At 37.6% G+C, this 18,967-nt stretch overlaps 1 long non-coding RNA gene across 1 annotated transcript; it reads left to right on the top strand.

Moving 5' to 3' along the window:
- Positions 1 to 123: 123 nt before the first annotated feature.
- LOC116152693 (uncharacterized) lies at positions 124 to 15,292 on the top strand. The gene is made up of 3 exons (XR_004136305.2): positions 124 to 335; positions 7,504 to 7,646; positions 15,187 to 15,292. It is a non-coding gene; the product is annotated as an uncharacterized LOC116152693 (long non-coding RNA).
- Positions 15,293 to 18,967: the final 3,675 nt, after the last annotated feature.

The following is an 18,967-nucleotide window of genomic DNA, read 5'->3' as shown; positions in this document are numbered from 1 at the left end:
AGAATCACATTATTTTTCATTTACCAATTAACACTAAAGGAAGAAAAGAACTGTTTCAGCCAAATTAACCCCTTATTGTCACACTCATTTGTCCTTGCACTAAAGCAGACACACATTAAAATTCTGAACTGCATCTCAGGAGCCCTTTAGGACAAATAATTTTTGTTTTGTAAAAGGCACCAGATATCGTGTCTCACATAATAAGTGTACATTTATTGAGTGCCTACAGGGTTACAGGGAGTGGGCTGAGTGCAGGAGACACAAAGATGAGTAAATAAGACATGCTTTCTTCTTTTCAGGACCTTGGCATCCAAGGGGGCTGTTAGTACAGTGAGGTAAGTCCTGGGATGGCAGGGTTACAGGATGCTGTCTATAAATTACCCCAAAGTGCTGGGAGTCTAAGTTACCCCAACTTCCTCATTTCTTCTGCAACTACTTTTGCTGAGGACAACATGGTCCACCGAGGTCTCCAACTAACAAAGGAAATATTTGACACAAACATTTATTTACAGAAGAAAAATGACAGGTGTGAGTGAAGAGGAATTAGCCTGTCCCAGCTGGAGGGAGATAAGGAGGGTGAGCTGACTCTTGCAGAAGGTGCTGCAGGGAGAAGATATGTATCTTCTGATGTAAGAGAAAGAAAGAAAATTAGCACTGAACCTATAAGGGTTTCTTTTCCTTGCATTTCCGGAAAAACAGACCTCTTAATGTCATATTTTCTAATCCAAATTCATGAGACATCTTTTTCTGAAACTGAATAAAGCTGACTTCCAAAGAACTTTGCTTGCCCAGGGGTGTTACACCTTGTTGGCAGCAATTTGACACACCTTTCTCAAAAAAAAAAATCAAGAAAACCTCACTCCCAAGTGTTTTGCTATCCATCTCGTCTTGATGACAAAAGCTTGCTGATCCTCAAATGGAGAGAGGACCGTGAGGGTCACACTTGTCGTCACTCCCTCAGGTGAGAACTGATGCTTTACTGCTGGGTCACTGCCCTTGCCAAGGCTTGTGGCCTTTGGGTTTCTTGTGTGAAGTCTTTTCTTCTCAAGGCTCATGTTCTTCACAGCTGACGGGAAGTTAGATCCAATCTTCTGAAACTTTCTGTCCTTCTCATATGCTGTCTTCCTCACTCATCACAAGTTGTGAGCAAGCACCCTTCTTTGAACACTGAAGACAGTTTAACTGACAGCCTGTTCTCATCAGTTTCCATATGGATTCCCCACGCCTGAAGATACTAACCTTTAAAAAATTATTATTATTATTATTATTATTATTATTATTATTATTATTATTATTATTATTATTATTACTATTTGAATTTACATTGAAACGGTATTGGCCAAAGTTGTCAGTCTGGCTCTAAGGCTAGGGGGTCAGGCCTCTGTCCCACACATTAGAGTATTTCTTCATTCATAACCATTGTTCATAACTTCATCTACTCTAATCCTTCCCTTCCAGGATTCCCCCATATGAATGAACTAAGCAGAATAGCCCCCAAAGAAAAGAAAGACCTGAGTTTTTAGCAGATGTAATTTTTAACTAATTAGAAAGCATATTCACAAGGCAATATTTTCTAACCACTTGGCAGTAAGTTTGATTTCTATATGAAAATTCAAATCATTTGCCAAAGATGGGACAGCTCATGAAGAGGCAAAAATGCAGTTACCGGTCTATTTCTCTAAAAGAGATGTTTGGAGTGCTTTTTTACATTCATCGGGAAAGTGGGTTGTAAATTTTGCAGGTTGGTTTCAGTTCATAGGATGGTTGTAGCATTAGGAGGCATTCAGCTGCAAATAACAGAATCCAGTCTCCCAGGGCCTTACACAATTAGGATGTTTAATTTTCTCACCTAGCAAGAAGTCTGGAGTCTTCTCAGCAGTGCAGTGTTGTCAAGGACACCGACTCTGTCCCACTCTGCCATCTTTTGCCACTTCACGGCTACTGCAGCTTCAGTATCAAGTCCTCACAGGGCTGCATTCAAAGCAAGAGGAAAGGGCTGGGGTAAAATGCTTTCTCCTTTTGAAGTTCTGTGGGCTTTTTCCTAGGAAGAACAATTTCGGGAAGTCTCCCAACAGACCTCTCCTTTTGTCTCATCGCCAGATATGGGCCACAGGTCCACTCTTAGGCCAATTAGAGGCAAAGGGAAATGAAGAAAGCACAACCACAATTTATTCCCTTGTGGCTTGGGTGGGGGCCTGTCTTTCTTGACCTCAAGGGCCCTCTACCCACCATCCAAACAAGATGAGGCTTTTTGCTGTGAGGAAGAAGATGTACGTGTATAGCTCAGAGGCAAAATGTGAACACGGACTCCGCTTTTGCTGGGGGGAAGTGACCAAGATTATTAATGTTCTTCCTGCTCTTGCCACTTTACATGATATTTAGAAATCGAAGCAACGTGAGGATTTATTTTATTGGGATTTATTTTACTTGATAAATAAATGGCCTCCCATGGTTAGGCCATGGGAGCCTTTTGAAAAGATACTGCTGTAAGATTAATTACTTTAGAGCATCAAAGGGTTCTGAGAAGCTTATCTTGTCAGGCTTCTACAGGCTGAGAAGCTTATCTTGTCAGACTTCTACAGGCTCATAAGACTGCATTTTCTTTCTGATAAGACAGGACATCTGAGCAACTGAACATGAAACATTGTGGAAACAGTAAGATCCTTGTTACTAGTTTCAAGGAAGTACACATATTCAAACTCATATTGGATATGGGGATTGACCAGCTGACAGCTGAACATTTTGCTTCCTACCTATTGCTGAACTGTCCTGAACTGTTGATTTGGGGCACATGAAGAGCACTTTTTTTTTTTTTAATTCACCGTTTTGGAAAGTGGTAAATAATTTTTGATGTACGGTATGAACCATGATGTAAATTTCTGAAACTGTCTTTGGCGTGCAAACCTTAATATGTCCGCATTAGAAAGTATTTTCCTGTTTATTCAGTTTCAAAAGAAAACTATGAAATTGAAATCAAATTATATTCACCAAGAAAATTCATTATCCCTGGACATTTAGAGGTGAGTCCAACATGAATCCTAGGGAGATTATGAAATTTCCAGCAATGTGACCAATGTTAGGCAATTTACTCTTCAAGAAACGAGTAGGACAAAGATAAGAACTACAATCAGCTCTGCCAGCTAGAATTGGAATTGCGAATTCTCCCTAACAAAAGATGCCTCACAACTCAGTCAGCTAATACCTAGAGACATCAGGTCTCACCAGCCTGCGGATACAAATGAAGTCATGTTGATATCAAATAATGCATAGTTTCCTTTGTTGCCACACTGTGCCCCATCCTCTAAAAGTCTCAAATATTTCTGGAAATTTCCAAAAATCTAACTTACATCCATGTGCTCTCATAGTTTGCTAGCCACAATCATCACACAGCATCTGTCTTGTTTTTTCTCTCCTATTCTGACTCCACATTGCCTGCAAAGTAACTCTTAAAGAGCATCTCTCTTGCTTATGGTAACTATTCTGGGAACATCAGTACCTGTGCTAAGGTTAATATTAATGCCTAGTGAACTCTCAGTTCTTCAGGCTAGGCTAGACTTTGGCATAGCAGGAACAAATGCTAATGTCTCAGTGACTTGCCATGACAAAGGTTCATTTCTCACTGCCACAAAATCTAATAAAGATCTGGGCAACCCTTTGAGGCAACTATTTTCCATGTAGCAACTCAGCAATGTAGGCTGAGGACTTCACAGTCCTGTAGCTGCCCGATCCAGAGCAGGAAATCTCGCCAGTCAACTAAGCAGGCTTACGGGAATATTCACCAGCTTTTCTCTGCTTCAGACTGCTAATGGCCAGAGCCATGGTCCCACTCAACTGCAAGAGGACCAAAAAGTGCAGAGAGGTCTTCCATATATATGAAAGGGGAAGAGAACAGATTTTGGTGAATAGTAATAATATTTACTTTATAGGTCAGTGCTGGGTTCTTTGAAAAAAATGGAAACAGTAACCCTCTCCATCTCTGTGCCCTGTTTCATCATCTGCTCTTCCAGTCAGTACTGCTTATGCCCAGAGTCCCAAGAACTTGCTCATGAGTAAGCTCCATTGTTTAGTCCTAATTTCCCTTTCTATAGGAGCTTAACAGAGTCCAAGATCAGGGGGAAATTCTGTCCCATCTCACTCATTCTCTCTCTTTTTTATTTTTCATGACAAGTTCATATATACTACCCCCCCCCCATTTTTTCCCAATTCTCCCTCAGACAGTGTCTGCCTTGTTCACGGCTGTATCACTAAGTCACAGCCCAGTGCCTGGAACTCAGAAGTGTGTTGATGAGTGGATGGATGAATGGATGCATGGATGAGTGGTGGATGAACGAATGGTGGTTTCCTCTCTACCCACAGATGAAGCTCAAAGGGAGCCTGTTTCCACTTTCTGTTGACCCTCTGAACTTCTCCTGTCACCCTGACCCTAGTTGCAGTCCTTCTGTCTTAGATAATATTTTTGCCTCTTTTTTGGCTCATTTGGATTGGGACCTTGTTAAGGATTAATTATGGAAATGTCAGAGTTTCAGTTCAGGGGCTGAAATCCTACTGCTCAAACCTCTTCAGGGATCCCTAATTGAGGAATGTGGACATGAGAGCAATAATCAGATGGCAAATGATATATGTTTTTATTAACTGATAAGTAATCACCCAATTGTCTCCCGGTGCAGAGATCTTTGTTAAGCCAAACCAAATTACGCTGTTTAGGCCTGGAATCCTAAAGAAGTTTCTGTCACTCAGGGGTGATGGAAAGATCTGGGACAGAACAGAGGCACATATGTGGGAGGGAGAACGGTCAGGCCCCGACCCAGCGCACTGCAATAGAGGATTACCATAATTTCAAAGGAAGGAACATCAGCTGAGTCTCCCTCCTCTAGTTAAATGTAGTTTGGTAATTGCCCTGTGCTTTGAGCACTTAAGTAATTCTTCCTTCCTCAGAAAGAAGCTAGTAAGAAGGTAGACAACAGAGGGTGTGGGAGCAGCAGAAATGCCCTCTTACCTACAGACCAAGGCAGAAATGGGAGGAGGGCTGGCTGAAAATTGTCCATCTCCTCTTCCTCTCTTACATGACTAGTTCTCTCTTCTTCACCTTGAATGTTGTCTTCGCTTCTGCCTTTGCCCAGGCCCTTCAGTCCTTTACCCTGGTCACACCCACTCCACTCCATGACTGTCTCCAGAACTCCAATCTGGGCCAGTCTAGAGTTACTCTACTACACCAGCTTGCTAGAGAAACAAGTTCAAACTCTAGGCTTATTACTGCACTTTTGTATAAAGTCATTTCTTTAAACACAAAACTTGCTGTACGTTAACACTGGCATATAGATAAACTTTCTTTTGCTTACGCATGGATTTCTGATCAAGTGGCCGCTACTGAAAACTCCTGGCAATCTTAGCAAAGAATAGCCTATAGCTAGTTTCTGCTGCTAAAATAAGGTTCCCATCTCCTTAACATATGTGCTATAAAAAAATAAAAGTTCATCCATAATAATGGAAAAAAAAGCCAATCTGGGGAAAAGGACTATGAAAGGTCAGCCATGATATAGACGTGTGGAAGGAGAAAGTTTGGATGGGGCAAAATCAACATTCCCCTGCCTAGCTTCTTTCTCGCAACCTCTCCCACTGTGTCCCAATTATATTCCATTATTTCCCCCACTCATCTTCACTTCTGCTGCCCTGAATAAGTGTGAATAGTCTGTTTATGCCATACACATCAGCCTTTTTGGATATTTCTCTGCTAATACAGATCTTCTTTGTTTCCAACTAATAGTGCTATTTATCTAATAGTTCTGTCAACAAAATTTTAGAACAAACAAATAGAGTGTAAAATGCCTCAAAGCATTCTCATTACTGCAGAAACTTTACAAGGAAAAAACACTGAAACAGTTGAAAGACTTATAAGTAGTGGTACAGACACTCCACCGCAGAAGATGGCAAATAAGTGCAGGAAAGATGCTTAACAAGACCAGTCATTAGGGAAATACAAGCTAAACCACAATGAGATACTATCACACACGCAGTACAATGGCTAAATTTTTAAAAAATTGACTATGCCAAGCATTGGTGAGCATGTAGAGCAACTAGACTCTCACACACTCCTGTTGGGAATATAAAATGGTACAATTTTCCACTTTGAAAAACAAGTGGGCAGTTTCTACAAAAGTTAAATATACATGTACCATTTGATCAGATCCAGCCATCCCACTCCCAGGGGTTCATCCCAAGAAAAATGAAAACATACATCTACATGAAGACCTGTTCATGAATATTTATAGAGCTTTATTTATAATAGCTAAAAACTGGAAACCATTCAAATGTCAGCAGCAAATGGATAAACAGTGAGGAATACCCATGTCATGGAATACTACTCAGCAATGAAAGGATGAACCCGGATAATCTCAAAATAACTATGCTGAGTGAAAGAAGCCAGACCAAAAAGAAAGTATATATTGTATGATGACATTTCTGTAAAACTTTTAAAAATGACAGGAAGCAAATCAGTGTTGCCTGGAGATGGAGGAAGGGTTTATAAAGGTACATAAATAAACTTTCAGAGGTGATGGATATGTTCAATATCTTGATTGCAGTGATGGTTTCATGGGGGTATGTTTATGTCAAAACATCAAATGCTATACTTTACAAATGTGCAGCTTATTACAAGTCAGTTCTGCCACAACGAGATTATTATTTTAAAAAAAAGATTTACTTGGTAGTTTGCACTCACCAAAGATAAAAGAACTGGCTGGTGTCTTTTCATTATGTTTCAAACTGCTCTCTAAAAGCTTCTTTTGGAGTGTAGGTCAGCAGAGAGGACAGGGGAATGTGCTGGGTTCCCTATCATACTGCTGCGCTTTTACCTGTTGGTCTGTATACCGTTTCTCTAAAGACATATTTCAAAAAAGGCTAGGTTTAAGGGAAAAAAATTAGTGAAAAAAGTCTTTAAAATCTGCTGGATGATCTGACTTTTAATGCCTACTAGCTATAACATTTTATGAATCTGAAGTTCTGTAAATGAGTTTTATAAATATACTGTTGCTTTGATTTGAAGATGCCCTCAATTATAAAAGACACACCGTATGTCTAGCTTTTAATAGCTTTTCAGGGGGAAAAAAAGTACAAGCAATACATTAAAAGTACACTTCTTATAAGATTAACTTCAGTTTCAAAAATATTAAAAGTATGATTTAGAGTGTGCATTGTAGCATGTAGTCCCCAGGTTGTAGAAAGAGATGTTTTGAGAACTAAAAATGTTTGCATTAGTCAGGATACAAAGTGTAACAAAGAGACCCCAAAATGCAACCGCTTAAACTGGGTACAAATGTGTTTCAATCTCACTCAACATTCAGCAGGTAGGCAGTCCAGGGCTGGCTTAATAGATGTTTGACCTGTTCAGCCCCAAAGACCACCCCCCCCCCCCCCCACTCAGAAGGGCCCAGGGCTTGGTTGAATGTGCTGTTGTTGTCCTCTTGAAGTTCTAATAATTTCATCTCTGAACTTGTGTTTTAAAAGTAAAGTCCAATGGGACAATGGAACATGCATGTGAGCAGAGGAACACACAGTACATGTGTGTGTTATTCCTGCACTCCATTCGCAATTTGTGTTGGCAGAGTTCCAGTGGACCCACAACGCATGGGAGTCCAGAGAAACTCAAAGTGAGTACAAGTTCTATGTGTTATGTTAATCACTAAATAAGGGACTGAGAGAGGGCACTGACGGTACTGGGTGGCCAAGCTCTCCATTTGAACCAGAACTTGCTTCTAATCCAGAAAGAAGACAATGACATACTAGGAACCATGAACAACCAAGGAATCTTATCACATCCTTTCTTGCTTGTATTCACTGTGCTAACAAGCCTCTTCCGTTGAAAATGATGACATAGAAAGGGAAACCTATAGTCCTTTTTTCCTTTCAGTCTTTCCTTATTCATCAGAAAGTTGAACGTAGTGTTGATAGAATATGTGCATATCAAGGAGTGAAACATAAACAGTTGAGTTAGTTTTGTGCAGTGTTTATACTCTTCTGATAAGAATGAAATGCATATGCATATATGAACTACTAAACACAAATCATGTAATTTTGGTGATTTTGCACATGAGTTAAATGCTCTTATATTTGCATTTATAAACTGTCATTGCACAATATAATGAATGGTAAAATTCATGTTAATGATCTAAGTTTTAAGGTTTCTTTACTTAGAACAACATGAAATGGCAACCAAAAATTGCCATGAGATATCAAAAGAAAGAGCATGGAAAGAAGAGAAAACCTTAAAGTTTACTACCTTTGAGGGCAATTTTTCCCTCCTTTTTGAACAAGAAGCCCCACATTTTCATCTTACACTGGACCCCACAAATTGTGGCTGGACCTGCTTCTCTCTTGACTTCCACTTGTGTGTTCAGTTTACTTCAGCTTTTGTCATCTTCTAGCCAGTGAAGAAGAGCTGGAGAAAGACCAGGGGAACTGAAGCATAATTCTTTCATAAGCCCTCATCACTAAGCTCAAATCCCATCAGGTAGAACTTAGTCACACAGCCACATCTAGCTGCGAGGCTGCCTAGGAAGTATCTTTAGCCAAGCAGCTATACACAAACAGCTCATACAACCCAATAACAAAAAACAAACAACCCAGTCAAAAAACAGGCAGGAGACCTAAACAGACATTTCTCCAATAAAGATATATAGATGGCCAAAAGGCACATGAAAAGATGTTCACTATCACTAATTGTCAGAGAAATACAAATCAAAACTACAATGAGGTATCACTTCACACTGGTTAGAATGGTCATCATTATTAAATAGTATGCACATAAATGCTGGAAAGGGTATGGAGAAAAGGGAGCCCTCCTACATTGTTGGTGGGAATGTAAATTGGTGCAGCCATTATAGAGTACAATATAGAGGTTCCTTAAAAAACCTAAAAATAGATTTATGATTCAGCCATCCCACTCCTGGGCATATATCCAAAGAAAACTCTAATTCGAAAAGACACATGCACCCCAGTGTTCATAGTGGCACTATTTACAAAAGCCAAGACACGGAAGCAACATAAGTGTCCATCAACAAAGAAATGGATAAAGAAAATGTGGTGTGTATAGACACACACACACACACACACACACACACACACACACACACACACACACACACACACACACACACACGATGGAATACTACTCAGTCATAAAAAAGAATGAAATAATGCCATTTGCAGCAACATGGATGGACCTAGAAATTATCATAGTAAGTGAAGCAAGTCAGACAGAGAAAGACAAATTCCATATGATATCACTTGTATGTGGAATTTAAAATATGATACAAATGAACTGTTTACAAAACAGAAACAGACTCACAGATACAGAAAACAAATTTATGATTGCCAAAGGGGAAAGGGGGTAGGGGAGGGATAAATTAGAAGTGTGGGATTAACAGATACAAGCTACTATATATAAAATAGGCAAAACAACAAGGTCCTACTGTATAGCATAGGGAACTATAGTCAATATCTTCTAATACACCATAATGGAAAAGAATACATATGTATATATATATATAACTGAATCACTTTGCTGTACTCCAGAAACTAATAAAAACTTTAAATCAACTATATGTCAATAAAAAAATAAATAAATAATAAAAAATTTTTAAGGGGCCAGACCTTGATGATAGTCAACATTTGTTTTAATTTTTTTAAAAGATGAAAAGATTTAATATATGTATTCATTGAAGAAAAATTCTAAAATAAGTACTTGAGATAGTTTTCTTCAAACTGTGCCCACATGTTTCCAAAAATAACTTTCAGAAAAACTACATACATGTTTGCACTTTAAGTTAACATATATAATTTTACACCTAAATGTAAAGAGTTGCAAAGCATGTAATATCTAATGTTTTAAAATAGGCCACTTTTTAAAATTCATACAAGGGGATCTTAAATACTTAGTGATTAAATACTCATTATCATCCTTTTAAGAAAAATACATGTAATATTTCAGAACATGTATATTTCCTTTTCCACTTCCCTCATAGAAATCTAAATAGTCTTATGTATAATAAATTCGGGGGCTTGAAATGATATTGATCGTGATATCATACTTCTCTGCCACAAACTAAAAAGGCTTTCTTAGTTTTCTATAACCAGAAGGCTCTAAGGCTATACTGCCCAATAATGTTGCCACTAGCCACATGTGGCTATTAAGCACTTGAAATGAGACTAGAGTTACCAGGAAACTAAATTTTTAAATATATTTAAGTTTTAAAGTTAAAATTTAAATAGTTTTCCAATTTTTCCATAGAGATCTTACCTATTGTTAGGCTTATTTCTATTTTATGTTGTTTGATGCTCTTTTTTATAACCACTTTTAAATTTATTTATGTATTTATTTTATAATATCATATTTTTAAATTGAAGTATAGTTGATGTACAATATTATATGTTACAGGTATACAATATAGTAATTCACAATTTTTAAAGATTATACTCCATTTATAGTTATTATAAAATATTGGTTATAATCCCCATGTTGTACAGTATATCCTTGTAGCATATTTTATACCTGATAGTTTATACCTCTTAATCCTCTACCTCCATCTTGCCCCTTGCCTTTCCCTCTCCCCATGGTAACCACTAGTTCTTTTTCTACATCTGTGAGTCTGTTTCTTTTCTGTTATATTTAATAGTTTGTTGGGTTTTTTTAGATTCCAGATATAGGTGATATCTTTCTCTGTCTGACTGTTGTTTGATGCTTTTGAAAATTATTTTTTTAAAAGGTTCACTTTCTCTTTGTGATGTATTTGCAAAGATAACTGATCTTTGTATACTAATTTTTATATTCTGCAACCTTGCTAAACTGTGATTAATTCTAGTAGTTATTCCATACAGGTAGACAATCACCTGTGGATAATGAACAATTTTGTTTCTTCATTTCTAAATTCTATACTTCTTATTCTCTTTCTTGTCTTAATTCATTAATTCATTGGCTAGGACAATGAAGAACAGAAGTGGTGATATTGGCAATCCTTGTCTTATTCCTTATCCTAAACAAAATGCTTCTAGTATTTCGCCATTAACTAGGATGCTTGCTACAGGTTTTTCATAGATATTTTTATGAGGTTAAGGACAGTTCCTTCTGTTGATAAAAAGTCTTGAATCATGTGTTTTTTCTAATACTTTTTCACTAAGAGAAAATTATCTTCCCCCCCACCCAGCCCAGTAATCTGATCATGTAATTACTTACATTATTTGATCTTCTCATGGTAAAGTATGTTTGCACCCCTGAGATGAATCCATGTCATGGTCACTTTACAAGTTATTGTATTCAGTTGGTCAAGATTTTGTTTAGAATTTTTCCATCTACGTTCACTAAAGAGATTGGCTGTAATTTTTCTCTATCATACCATCTTGTCAGGTTTTAGCTTCAGGCTCATATGAGTCTTATAAATAAGTTGGGGAGGGTCCCCTTTTTCTACACTCTAGAATAGTATTGAGTAAAATCAGAATTTGTTCCATGGTTAAAACAAGCCTATAACACTGGCCCAAGAATTTTCCTTTTCCTTCAGTTTCTACTTCTTTAGTGGTTATTCTATTTCTTTTAGAGTCAGTTTTGTTAGTTACATGATTCCAGGGATTGTCCATTTTAGTTAAGTTTTCAAATATGTGGGCAACAAGTTTCTTGATACCCTTATTGCCTTTTTTAATATCCTTTAAAAAAATTCTTAACATTGATAAAGACAAAAAGAAGGTGGAATAAACAATCTCAGCAGAGGATTTGTCATTCACCTTTTCAAAGAACGAAGTTTTATCTTATTTCATTTGTTTCTACTCATATCCTTTCTTTAGGTTCTGTTTTTCAGCCTAAGTAGCATGCTTAGCTCAATTTTCAGTCTTTCTGCTATTCTAAGCACTTAAGGCAAAAAAAAAAAAAAAAAAAAAAGTGCTACTTCAGTTGCATCCCAAAATCTTTAATACAAATTATTTCCATTACTTAATTCAAAGTATTTTCTAATTTCCATTATGATTTTTTTCTTTGGCCTATGAATTAATCAGAAATAAGTTTCTTTATTTCCAAACACATGGATTTTTTTCATTATTTTTGTTATTTATTTCTAATTTACTCATATTGAGGTTTGTATAATATAGCAAGCCTCTGGAATTTCCTAAGACATGTTTTATGGCCTGGGATGTGGTCAAATTTTGTAAATGTTCTAAATGTCCTTAAAAATAATGTGTGTTCTGCAGTTATTAAATGCAGAGCTCCATTAGGTCAAACATGTTACTTATGCTTGTTTAAACTTTTTTTTCCTTTTTCAGTTTTATTAGGTAGAATTATTATGGTTTGACTGCACATTTACATTATATTGCATGTAAATACATATATCTAATATACTGCACATAATTTTTTAGTTTACATATGTGTACTGATCATTGTTTCTAAGAACAGATTACAGCTTTAGCTTTTTAAACTTACATAGTTATTAAATGAATAAAGCCAACCTGCTTGTTTAAACTTTAATATCCTTAAAAAATTACTAAGAAAGGTATAAATAAAATCTCCCCATAATCCTGGAATTATCTGTTTCTCCTGATAGTTGTTTTATTTAAGTGTAGGTTGAGATTCTATTATTAGTTGCATTAAGTATAAGATAAATATTACTTGTACCTGGTGAATAAATCCTCTTATTATGTAGTAAGCCTCTCTATTAACGCTTTTTGCCTTAAAGGCTACTTTGAACTTTAATATAGTGGTGTCAGTTTAGTTTGGTTAGTATTTGCCTGCCTTAATTTTTTTCATTCTTTCACTTTGAACTTTTCTCACTCTACATTTTAGCTGTGTTGTTTATAAACAGCATATATTGATTTTTAAAAAACCTAGTATAAGGATAGATTCATCAGAGACCTGAATCTATTTACATTTATCACAATTGAGATTTTTGTATCTATCTCTACCATGTTATTTTTCACTGTCTCGTCTTCCTTTTTTTTTTTTTGTTTCCCTTTCTCTCCTTTCTTACCGTCTTTTGGGTAGAATACATCTTATCTCCTTCATGCTTAAAGCGTATTTTCACTGGGGATAGCAGTTGTTTTCTCCTGTCACATTGATAACATTTCACTTTCTTCTGGCTTCTTCTGTTGCTGCTGAGAGGTCAGCTGTAAGTCTGACTGTGATTCCTTTGAACGTTATATTTTCTCTGGTTGCTTTTAAGATTCTTCTCTTTGTTGTCCTACAGTTTCACTTATAGTATTTGGATGTACTTTTTGAAAAATATTTGTCTTGCTTGGAATTCACTGGGTTTCTTAAATTTGTGAGTCGACGCTTCACCAGTATAGAAGTTTTTCATCTGCACTCGTTTCAAATATTACTTTTGCCTTGTTTTCTCTCTTCTTCTGCTAATCTGTTTATATGTGGGGTAGACCTTCTCCCTGATTCTGCTATGGCTCTAACACAGTCTTCTGTATTTTTATTCTCTCTCTCTGCTTCATGGAAAACATTTCTACTGACCATTAATTCTCGTTCTCTCTTCATCTATGCCCAATTTCCTATTAAATTTATCCATCAGGTTCTTGCTTTAAGTTATGTTTTTCAATTCGCTTGTATGCTTGTATTTTAAGGTGTGCTAGATACTGTATTTGAGAAGTTACTTCTAGAAGTAATTTGGGGTCTAAAATAGAGTTATCTTCTTCCGGGAAAGGATTTTTAATTTCCTTCTGTCAGATGAGGGGCAGGGGGCGGATGTGCAGAGATACTTCAAAACTGTATCCTATTTGTACAAATAGTTTTTCCATTTCCTTTATTAATGTCTTATTAGATAATTGACTGCATCAACACACCCTTATTCTTCTGTTGCTCTGAAGTGCTTGCATGTCTTCAGTTTGTTTTGGAAGCGTGAGAAGATGATACATATCTATCTCTTCGTCTATATTTATATATACCCCCAGGGATCTGTCCCAGCATCTGTTTTTTACCTCTAATATATTGCTATGGTCACCATTTTATTGTACTTGAAAGGTTAGTTCAACCGACTGTGCGGCACCTACAATTACAGTTACCCGTGAACTATACTCAGTAGGCTTCGTACAGACGCGTGGTTTGTATGGTTACTCTTCCTCTTTCCTGCATGGCCGTCTGAAATTTGCTCAGGAAAACAATGCTTGCTCTTGGAAGGTCACATACATTTGGTTCCAAGCCCAAATCATCAGGCAGCTCCGCTTGCTCATGTCCTGATGGCCTTGCCGCCTCTTGAATCCAACTCCGAGTCCTCATGCGCCGCCTAGGGGCCGTCCGGCCTGCTGAGCGCGGGCTTCGGGGACGCGCAAAGGGTCAGCGCGCTCCTGGTCGAATGCGTGGGCCTTGCGCTCTTCGCTCCTCCATTACTGCCGCTGCGCCCCGACTCCGCCGGGCACAGGGACAGCCTCACCCCGCTCAAGATCGCGATCTGGCCCGGGCAGGGTCCCGGCTTCAGCCAGGCACCCCGCGCCCGGCCGGGACAGACCCTTATCCGGCCCCAGAGGGACCGTGTCCCGGCCCTGCATCCCATGCCCTGCTGGGGCAGAGTTGGCTCCCACAATCCGGCCCCTCCTGCAGGCGCCCCGCGCCGTGGCTTCTGGCCGGCCAAAGCATCTCCTTCAATGTTGTTTTTATTTTTAACTGTGAATTAAGATAGATAATTTTACAGAAGAACGAATATCTCACTAAAAAGCAGTATTACACTTAATAAAACACTGATATTGTTACTATGATAAATATGAAGCACACCTATTATCACGAAATTTTAGCCTTTTTCTGTAAGTCAGAACCAATGTAGAAGTAAGAAGCTATTGAAAAGGACTATAACAATTTTTCATTGTTTGTACAAGATAGCATTTCTCTTAGAATTTTTTTCTGTGGAAGAAAATCAACTTAAAAACAAAGAACTAGTTATGGATGTCAAAAAGAAAGTGAGTTACTAAAGAAAGATTTTTTTTCTATAATAAATAGATTTTTAAACATTAATAAGTTAAAAATACAATGGAAAAAATGTTCCACTTATCATAGGAACAATAAAAGTTTCTAGGATAAACAAGAAATGCACAGGGCCAATTATCAAAAGAACTACAGAATTCAGAGAATTATAAAAATTAGTGTGTGAATGGAGTGGCATATTATTTTTCTTGATGATAAATTTTAATAACGTCAATTATTTCCTTATTTGTTTGTAGATTTAGTGTAATTTCAATCAGAATGCCAAATTGAGAATTGCATGATACCAGTCTAAAGTTTGCTTGGAAAATTAAAAGGTAAGAAGAGCCAAGAACTCTTTGAAGATTGTAGGGACATATTCTCTCAGATATTTAAGTGTATCATAAAGCTATAATAATTAAAATAGTGTTGAGTAGTTCAAGGATAAACAAAAATGCAGTGATGGAAAAATAGAATGCACAATACATTTGTATGTGTGTATTCACTCTGTGCATGCATCTACAATTCATGTATTAGTATTTTGTGAGCAGCATTTGAAAAGAATGCTCGATTGTTTTAGAAACAGTATTGGGATAACTTGATTAATGTGGTGGAACTCTGCATTATGGCTGACCAACATTTTTTGAATACCCTTTTGACATTCTAATTATGTCTCACTATGTAAGTAAGTCTTGCCTTCCTAAGAGAATCCATAAATCAGGCATATGACTTAGATTCTATACCTCCCCCATCACTGGCAGCTGATGTGGAAGGGAGCCAGGTAGGGGAATATTCAGAGAGACCAGTCCGGCAAGTGTGATATCAAGTGTTTGCTCTTTTGGATTTGCCATGTCAGAGTTGCCAGTGTCCCACTGAGTCAGTTTTTTAGAATTTCTTTGATTTTGATTTTTATTTAGTTTTTACTTCTTCTTCTTCTTTTCTTCCTTTCTTTCTTCCTTTCTTCCTTTCTTTCTTTCTTTCTTTCTTTCTTTCTTTCTTTCTTTCTTTCTTCTTTCTCTCTTTCTCTCTTTCTCTCTTTCTCTCTTTCTCTCTTTCTCTCTTTCTCTCTTTCTTTCTTTTCTTTTCTTTTTTTCTGGAACTCTCCTGTGGTGTGGTCAGATATTTCTTCTGAATGTGTTAACCATGCCTATCTTGTTCTTAGCTGCATAGCCTACAAAGCCAGTTTTCTAAGCTCTCTCAGATGTCAGAGTTGCCCAAAATCCATATGTTGAAATCCTAACCCTCAATGTGATGATATTAGGAAGTGGCGACCTTGGGAGGTGATTAGGTCATAAGGGTAGAGCTTTCATGAATGGGATTAGTGCCCTTGTAAGAAGAGACAGAGGAGAGCTTGCTTTGTCTCTCTGCTCTCTGCCAAGTGAGAATGCAAGGAGAAAATAGTCATCTGCAAACCAAGAAGTGGGTCCTCATCAGACCCTGGATCTGCCTGAATCTACCTTGATCTTGGACTTCCCAGCCTCCAGAACTGTGAGAAAAATCAATATTTGTTGTTGTTTAAGCCATGCAATCTATGCTATTTATTATAGCATCCCAAACTGACTTTGACAAGTAGAGTCTGTTATTTGCAATTTAAGAACTTGCATGATTCACAATTTACTATTTGGGGAAAAATACATTTAAATTCCTGCCTCATACCATATACAAAAATAAAATACATCTGGATTAATGACCAAAATATTAAGAAACCAAAATTAAAAAAACTCAAAATACACTAAAACACCAAAAACAAAAACAAAAGCCCAAAGATAAACCTGTAAAGAAGTAGCCAAACTAATTACAATTAACTAAATAACCACAAGGTCCACCACTTGGTGTGGGTAGATCCAAAACGTGACTCTGAATGAATCTGCAGGCAGTGAGAAATGGAAACATGGCCACCTAAGCAATTTTACAACATTATAAGATAAAATTAAACTGATTACTCAGGAGAAGAACTAAGTATTCTTAGGTCTCAGATTAGACAAGAATTTTTGTCTGAGCACTACATAATGAGCACAGGCTGAGATGGGAATTTATTGGACAATGGCCAGAATGAGTTGCACAGACCTGTTTTTGTTGATGGCCCTGAGGCAAGTCAGGTGGCATGACACTGAAAGCATATAATGCTATTTTACCCAGAACAATTCCAGCAGCAACAGTGTAGGACTGGGTATGGAATGTGTCCATTCTCTGTACCTCTGCTGTCTGGATGGGCTGCATATTCTTCAAAGAATCCCCTCCTAACATTTCTTTCAGGTGATCTTTTGATAAAAAAAAAATTAGGGGACTTGAGCCCAAATTTATACTCCTTTGTTGTGGAATAAGATCTCTCTGTGTATAAACAATCAAGGTAGGTGTGTGACACAGCCTCTCAGAGGCCAAGAGAGATCCAGGCTACTTCCATAATCATAAGCTTCCAGTAAATATAGAAAAAAAATGTAGAAGTGTCAAAACCAGAGTTACAAAACTGGTGTAATTTGAATGCATATATTTAGCAAATTAATGCTTTGAACACATACGTGAAGAAATAACTGTGTGTCTAACTCATTTGGCGATCATATCTAAAAGGAATTTGAGGTCTGTCTTGAGTGTGAATCTTAGCCCTTCCTGGCCTCTGGCATTGGTTTTGGTCAAAGTTGAGGAATCTGTTGGAATGGGCTTGAATAGAAAACCAGTCTTTATTCAGCAGAGACTCAAAGGTGTGGAAGCCAATACAGAAATTGTTTTATTCATTTTATTGTTTATTGAATTATAGTTGATTTACAATGTTGTGTTAGTTTCTAGTCTGCAGCAAAGTAATTCAGATATATATCTATATCTATATCTATATCTATATCTATATCTATATCTATCTATCTATCTATCTATCTATCTATCTATCTATCTATCTATCTATATTCTTTTTCAGATTCTTTTCCATTATGGGTTATTACAAGATATTGAATATAGTTCCCTATGCTATATAGTAGGACTTTGTTTATCTGTTTTGTATATAGTAGTTTCTATCTGCTAATCCCCAACTCGTAATAATTTATCCCTCCTCTCCTCCTCCCCCACTTTCCCCTTTGGTAACCAGAAGTTTGTTTTCTCTGATTGTGAGTTGGTCTGTGTTTTGTAAATCAGTCTATTTGTATCATTTTTTTTTTAGATTCCACATAAAGTGATATTTATCTTTATGATATTTATCTTTGTCTGACTTACTGTTTTATTAATTTTAAATGGGTGCCTAAAATGCCAAAAATGTGCACTCTGTATGTAAATGGCCATGTAATTCTAACTTTGGCTACACTTCCTCTTTGGCCAAGATCAAAATCTCCTTGATACATACCTAATTTAAAACAGCACTATTCTTGGATTTAACACGCAAACATGGAGAAAGGTCACACCCGTGTGGGCCGAATTTTTACAGCCGAGTTTAAAGGAGGTGGATGTCTATAAAAAAAAATAACTTAAGGCTCAGAACTGTCTGTATCTTCTCTTGCCTTTCTTGCTGGCATGATTAGCTAACAGGGCCACCATCTGTCCCGGTCACCTCTAGCTCAAGAAAATGAAATTACATCATCTGGGTATGAGGGAGAGCTTGTCCTTTGTTAATTCTTCTCTGGAGCTTTCTGGTTCTGTTTCATCCCCACAGTCCCTGAGCAGAAGGGCAGCGGGGAAACAGGCCCAAAGAAGGACTACTCCTCATCCCAGCTCAGCACCCATGTGCGTCCTGGGGCCCGCACCCGAGCCAGAAGTTCCGAGTCCGAGCAGGAAAGTCTCCCCAGCCCTAGTCCCGGTCTTTCTTCCCTGACAGTGTCAGAGAGGGAGACTGTGTTACTTCGAACTCACCACACAGCCTTGGATCATACTTAAGTGAGAGGCCACAACTGTGATGTAACAACCAAAGTGCCCTTCAGAGGAGGTGGAACGTGTTGGCGGAGTCCCGGGGTTTGAGAGCACACTTCACTAGCAGAGTGGACCGCCCTGCAGAGAGCCATAGCTGATAGGAGTACGTTGATCTGTTTGGAGATACGAAGGTTTCGAGGTGAGTTGAGGGGT

The sequence above is a fragment of the Camelus dromedarius genome, chromosome 10 (genome assembly GCF_036321535.1).
Source record: "Camelus dromedarius isolate mCamDro1 chromosome 10, mCamDro1.pat, whole genome shotgun sequence".
NCBI classification, from domain to species: Eukaryota; Metazoa; Chordata; class Mammalia; order Artiodactyla; family Camelidae; genus Camelus; species Camelus dromedarius.
This window is presented reverse-complemented; position numbering and strand designations above follow the sequence as displayed.